Genomic DNA, 7,281 nt, shown 5'->3' on the forward strand with positions numbered 1-7,281 from the left:
AAGAGACCCAACCTCTCTTCATAACCTCTAGACTCAGCAACTTCCTCCTAAGTCTCTCTACTCCATCCAGTCTAATGGCATTTTCCCTTCAGCAGGATGAACAAAACACAAGAGATTCTGCAGGTGCTGGAAATCCAGCACAACACACACACAAAATGCTGGAGGAACTCAGCACCTATGAAGAGGAATAAACAGTTGACGTTTTGGGCTGAGGGTCTTCACTAGGACTGAGGTGGCCTAAGCAACTTCTTGCACAAGAGTCAAGACTCGGTTGGCCTTCTTTGAGACAGAAGGTTTGAGTCACGAAATCAGAAAAATACAAGGGACCATTCAACCCATTGAGACTAATTCAGGTCCTACTATTGGTATTGGTTTATTATTGTCACATGCTCTAAGATACTGAAAAACCCTTGTTTGCATGTCATCCAAGCAGATCGTGCCATAAACAAGCGTATTAAGGTCGTAAAAAGAACAACAGGTTGCAGAATATGGTACTGCTGTTAGAGAAAGTGCAGGAGGTGTAGAAAAATAAAGCACAAGGCTGCAACAAGGTAGACTAGGAAAACAGAATTCAAGAGCCTATTCTTCAGTGTATGCAAGGTCTATCCGGAAGTCCAGTTTACAGGGGAATGGAAGCTGTCCTTGAGCTTGGCAGCAGCAAGGCCACGGTACCCCGACCTGCAAAAAAAACGCGCATTGTGCCATCACCAAGCCCAAGCATGTGCTAAGCAACAGCAAAGACACAGACCAAAGTTACCACAAAAGCTTCGCATTTCATCCGACATTCGACAACCCACAGGTTCTCTTTCTCCCTGGCAAGGGAGAGGGAGGTGTCCCCCATTTTCACAGCGAGCGGGAGACAGAACAACAACCCGCTGGTTTACGTTGTTAATAGTCCATCTCGACACTTTTTTCGAACTCTGTGTCCAAAGATCGCAAAGGCCTCGGGTCTTCGGGCCTACAGCGAAGATTTTCCGGCCTCCCGACAACACACGAGTCTCCTGCTGTGACACCGACCCTCGATCCGCCCATCTCCAGAGCCCAGGAACCTTAGGTTTCTGAACACGATTGAGACTCTCAGGCTAGTGGCCAGTTCTGGAACCCCGAGAACGGGTCCCATTCCCGCAAAGAACCGAAGCCAGCGTGTAACTCCAGGTCAGGGTCTTCAAAAGAACCCTGAGATGGAAAAAAATAAAGATAGAAATAGAGCTGTTTCGGAAGATGCAAACAAAGGAATCATCATCCCTCCACTCCATCCTGCACTGGTGCTCCTCAGTCAAGTTTCTCTGCTCCAGGTAAAGCACCCCAGCTTTTCCAGTTGAACCTCGGAGCTGAAACGCCTCAGTTCAAAGTTCAAAGTTAATTTATTATATGTCACCATATAAAACTGGGATATCTTTTTTGTGGGTATTTACAGGAAATACAAAGAAACAAAAAATAATAATAAATAACCAATAAATATCGACTAGTGAAAGTGGCTCCATAGACTGTGGGAACAGTTCAGTCATGGGATGAGTGATGTTGAGTGAGGTTATCCCCCCTGGCTCGTCAGCCTGATGGTTCAGGGGTAGAAAGTGATTTTGAAACTTGGTAGTGTAGGTTCTGAACTCTCGTACCTCCTTCCTGGTGGCAGCAGAGAGAAGCCTGATTGGTGGGAGTCCTTAATGATGGGTGCTGCTTTCTGGTGACATGTAAATGTGCTCAGCGTTAGGGAGGGCTTTATCCATGATGGACTGGGCTGTATCCACTACTTTGTGTCTGCTTGTGCATTCAAGGGCATTGACGTTTCCAACATCAATGACACAGGAGAATGCAGGAAATGGAATCCAGAATGAGAAACAAACTGCTGGAGGAACTCATTGGGTTAGGCAGCATCTGTGGGGTGATGTGGACAGTAGATGCTTCCGGTTTAGAACATTCTTCTGCGCTGGATAAACATTTCTTCACAATGGACCTACCTAGATGAGATTCCAGAGTAGAGCAGAAAGACGGTGACAGAAAAGCACAGTCCAGGTGAAGTTTCTTAAAACTGTCCATTTCCTTCCACAGATTGGGGTGGAAGACCTGATAGAGGTGTACAAGATACTGAGAGGCATTGATCGTGTGGAGAGTCAGAGGCTTTTACCCAGGGCTGAAATGGCTAGCACGAGAGGACACAGTTTTAAGGTGCTGGGGAGTAGGTACAGAGCAGATGTCAGGGGTAAGTTTTTTTACTCAGAAGGTGGTGAGTGCGTGGAATGGGCTGCCAGCAACAGTGGTGGAGATAGATACGATAGGGTCTTCTGAGAGACTTTTGAATAGGTACATGGAACTTAGTAAAACAGAGGGCTATGGGTAACCCTAGTAATTTCTAAGGAAGGGACATTACCGGCACAGCTTTGTGGGCCAAAGGGCCTGTACTGTACTGTAGGTTTTCTATGTTTCTAGATGCAGACTGGCCCACTGAGTTCAAAGGTTAGTTTTATTTGTCACGTGTACAGCAAAACATACAGTGAAATGCATTGTTTGCGTCAAAGACCAAGGATGTGCTGGGAGCAGCCTACAAGCATCACATACAGTATTTCTGGCAACTATATAGCATGCCCACAACCTACTAACTCTAATGCTAAATCTTGTTTTGGGTTGTGGGAGGAAACTAGAGGAAGTGGGAAGAACATGCTAACTCCTTACAGAGAATGGAGGGAATCGAAGCCCATCTTCCGGTGGCTGGCACTGTAAAGCGTTAAGCTAGTCACAATGCTCCCGGGGCTGCAGCAGTTTGACTATTGGACCAGGTGTGGATGTAAGTTCGAATCCAGGCTCACAAGGTATAGGTGTTGTACTGAGGCAGTGTCATGCTCTTCGAAGTGACGTGGAAAAGATTTGGAAGTAAAAAGCTGAAAGGTGTTGGTGTTTGCTGCAGAGTGGGTAGTGATGGCATAGTGCAGCAGTACAGCTCTGGTCATGCAGGATGTCTCCTGGCCTTTGATACGGTCTATGGAGAGCCTGCTTCATCTTTCTGTCATCACGTGGGATTCACTGCGCGCTCTAGCTTCCTCTCACAACCCAAAGATGTGCAGGGAGGTTAGTTAGCCACTGTAAAGATCAGCTCATACTGTAGGTGGGTAATAAAAGTTCAAAGTAAATTTATTATCAACTCCATTGCCCCCATATTCATTTTCTTGCGGGCATTCACAGTAGCATTCTGAAGAGGGAGGGAGGGTGTGCAGCCGGTAGTCTTGGTACATACTGGCACTAACGACGTAGACAGGAAGAGGGAGGAGGTCCTGAAAACAGAATTTAGCGAGCAAGGTTGAAAGCTGAAGAACAGAACCTTCACCGTGGCAATCTCTGGATTGCTGCCTTTGACATGCGCCAGTGAGGGCAAAAACAGGATGGCTTGGCAAGTGAATGCATGGCTGAGGAACTGGTACTGAGGGCAGGGCTTCAGACCTCTGAATCATTGCTATCTCTTCTGGGGAAGGTATGACCTGTAGAAAATGGGTGGGTTCCACCAGAACTTGAGGGAGACCAATATCCTTGTTTTGCCAGAATTGTTGGGGAGGATTGATCTGATAGGGGTAATGAGAAACTAAGTGATCGTGCTGAGGATGAGGCAGTGGGTATACAAGCAGAGGCAGTGTGTAGTGAGACTGTCAGGAAGACAGGCAGATGATAGGGCAAAACAGCAGTCAACAGAATAAATTGCAGTATAATGGGGGACAAAATCAAAAATCGTGACAAATACAGAACTGAGGGTGGTATATTTGAATGCATCAGTATATGAAATAAGGTAGAAGATCTTGTAGCGCAGTTAAAGATTGGCAGGTATGATGTTTTGGGTATCACTGAGTCACAGCTGAAAGAAGATTGTAGTTGGGAGCTTAACATCCAATGATACACATTGTATCAGAAGGACAGGCAGGTAGGCAGAGGGGTGGGGTGGCTCTGTTGGTAGAAAATTATATTAAAGACTTAGAAAAAGGTGACATGGGATAAGAAGATGTAGAATCATTGTGGGTAGATTTAAGGAAATGCAAGGGAATAAAAATGCGTATCAAAGGGGCAATGGTACAATAGTCATGGGGGATTTCAATATGCTGATAGATTGGCGCTGATTTTGCATGCCAACAGAAAGAATTTGTAGAATGTCAATGAGATGCTCTTTAGGGCAGCTTGTGGTTGAGCCCACTAGGAGATCAGCTACTCTGCATTGAGTGTGGTGTAATGAACTGGTTTTGATTAGGGAGCTTAAAGTAAAGGAACACTAAGGAGAGAGTGATCAAAATGCGATAGAATTCACCTGCAATTTAAGAGGTAAATGGTAAAATCAGACATATCAGTACTACACTGGAGCAAGGGGAATTTCAGAGGCAAGAGATAGCAGCTGGCCAAAGTTGACTGGAAGGGCACACTAGCAGGGATGATGGCAGAACAGTAATGGCTGGAGTTTTGGGGATCAATTTGGAAGGTGCAGGATAGATACATCCCAAAGAAGACGCATTCGAAAGGCAGTACTTGGAGGCATACGAAAGCCAAACAACCATTTTTGCCTGACGAATCTGTTGAAATTTTTTGAGGAAATAACAAGATAGACAAAAGAAGATGTTGTGTACTTGGATTTTTAAAAGGCATTTGACGAAGTGCTACACCTGAGGCTGCTTCACACGATAAGAGCCCATGGTATTTCAGGAAAAATACTGTTAATGAGAGATCATTGGCTGATTGGCAGAAGGCAAACAATGGGAATAAAGCTTTTCTGATTGGCTGCCGGTGACTAGTGGTATTCCACAACAGGTTGGCATCTGGACCACTTCTCTTTACATTGTAAGCCAATGATCTGGATGACAGAATTGATCATTTTGTGGCCAATTTTGCGGACGATATGAAATTGGGTGGAGGGGCAGGTAGTGCTGCGGAAACAGGGAATCTGCAAAAGGACTTAGACAAATCTGAAAACTGGGCAAAGAGGTGGTGGATGGAATACAGTGTCGGGAAATGTATGGCCATGCCACTTGGTAGAAAAAATGAAGGCATGGTCAATTTTCTAAGTGGAAAGAAAATTCAAAACGCTGAGGTGCAAACAGCAGGATTCTCTAAAGCTTACCTTGCAGGTTGATTTGCTGGTGAAGAAGGTAAATGCAATGTTTATTTGAGTGTATTTAAAGGGGGTGGTTGACGGATCCTTAATTAGTCAGGGCATGAAAGGCTATGTGGAGAAGACAGGAGATTGGGGCTGAGAGGAAAATAGATCAGCCATCATCAAATGGTGGAACAGAGTCAATGGGTTGAATGGCCTAGTTCTGCTCCAATATATAATGAAGTTATGGTAGAAGAAATAAATAGAATCAATGAGACACGACACACAAGGACTGACAAACTACCAATGTGCAAAGAAGACAAACTGTGCAAATACTAAAAGAAATATTAATATTACTAGATAAACAGGTAAATAAGTAATTCTGAGAACATCAGTTGCAGAGTCCTTGAAAATGAGTCCATAGGTTGTGGAATCAGTTCAGTGTTGTGGTGAGTGAAGTTGTCCACATTTGTTTGGGGGCCTGATGATTATATGGTAAGGGTTGTTCTAACCTGGTAGTGTGGGACCTAAGGCTCCTCAATTAATTAATGTCATTTATTTAATGAACAAACTAACACAAATACTGAGAATGTGTGGGTTGTGAAATTAGCTTTGGAGCAGGAACGTGCCAGTCAAACCCAGGAGCTTCTTCAGCCGTTCAATTAGATGATAGCTGATCACTATCTGAGTAACTTCTTGCTTTGGCTCTATAATCCTTTAATACCCTCACTAACAACAAGCTATCAATCACTGCTTTGAAATGTTCAATCCGTACCTTCAATGGGAAGAAGGTTTGAGATTTATATTGCTTTTTGTGTAAGGCAATGCTTCTTGACCTGGGCGCTGAGTTGCTGGACTCTGATTTAGTGCCAAATCCTCTTCTCTGGGGTTCGCCCAACAGGGGAGATTTCTTCAATGTTACCCAATTGGTTAAATCTACCACTAAAATAAATTTTGTATTCACGTTGCCTTCCAGCATATGGCAAATTCAGTCTCCTGTCGGTAAACAAAGCTGGGTAACTGGCTGATGTGTCAGTGGGTGAGCACTAGTGAATGATAAAACTTTAATTGTTCTTCTTACCTGTAGAACCCCCAGGTCAAAGCTTCTTCTTTTAAAATAATGATCCCTTCTGATGGAATTTCTAACCGAGATTTTAGAAAGGAAAGTTATACTGGAAGCAGGGGGTATAATTTTACCTGACCCATTTTATTTTAGGTACAGTACATGCTGAGTTTCCTTTGAGTAGATGGTGATGAGCTACCCACAGGTGATTTGTCTGTGCGATGATTTGATCTGCACGAACAATCAAGCTTTTCACTAATAGTAATAAACCACATCCCCCACCCACCAGGGCAAATAGAACAGAGATGCACATGTCTTTGTGAGGAGGAATTCCTGACAGGCATCTTAAATGGGCGTATTTTGGTTCCTGAGTTATTTTATTTCATTGAGCCTACTAATTGGCTGCTCCAGCACAGTGTGCCTGCATTGTCCATGTGACCAATTAACCACACCTTTTTGGAAAGTGGAAGGAAATCGGAGCATGCGGAGGAAACCCGTGCAGTCACAGGAAGAATGCACAAACTCCCTACGGACAGAGTCTGAGTCGTGGCAATAACAAACCAATTCTAACTCCAACCCAGTTCCAATTATCACACCTTGTAAGGGGATTTTCACATTGGCCGGCAGTCAAACATTACACAGACTGTCTGAGATTACATCCTATCAGAGACAGTTCAGTAAACCAGATGATTTTTTTTACAACACAGGTCCTTCTCAGATTACTATAGGGTTTCAGTCCCTGAGAAGTGTTTGTAAATTGGAAGTATGGCAGCCTGACATTATATCTAAGTAAAAGTGTAAAGCAGTAAAGGGCAACATGCTGTTAAGCAGGGGTGTCTAACTCAGCTATTTGGATTTCTCTGAAATGCAATGACGTTGCCAGTAACGGAGTTTGCACTTGGTTGAAGAGCTCTGCCATCTTTCTGCTGGCACAGACATCCCGTTGGTGTCCAAATCGCCCGATTGTTTTCCAGGGCTGTACATAAATTGTGTGTCCATTACCTGGGGAGCTCCTTGAACTGCAGTAGTTTCATTGTTCTCATTCAGGTTACTGACAGAATCAAACTTTCACTGCCCCTCTGATGAGATTTAACATCAGCTCTCTTGGTTGTTAGATTTGGCCTCTGGGTTATAAACTTAATAACTTTAGTCTCTCCTG

This window comes from Hypanus sabinus, chromosome 10 (assembly GCF_030144855.1).
Source record: "Hypanus sabinus isolate sHypSab1 chromosome 10, sHypSab1.hap1, whole genome shotgun sequence".
NCBI classification, from domain to species: domain Eukaryota; kingdom Metazoa; phylum Chordata; class Chondrichthyes; order Myliobatiformes; family Dasyatidae; genus Hypanus; species Hypanus sabinus.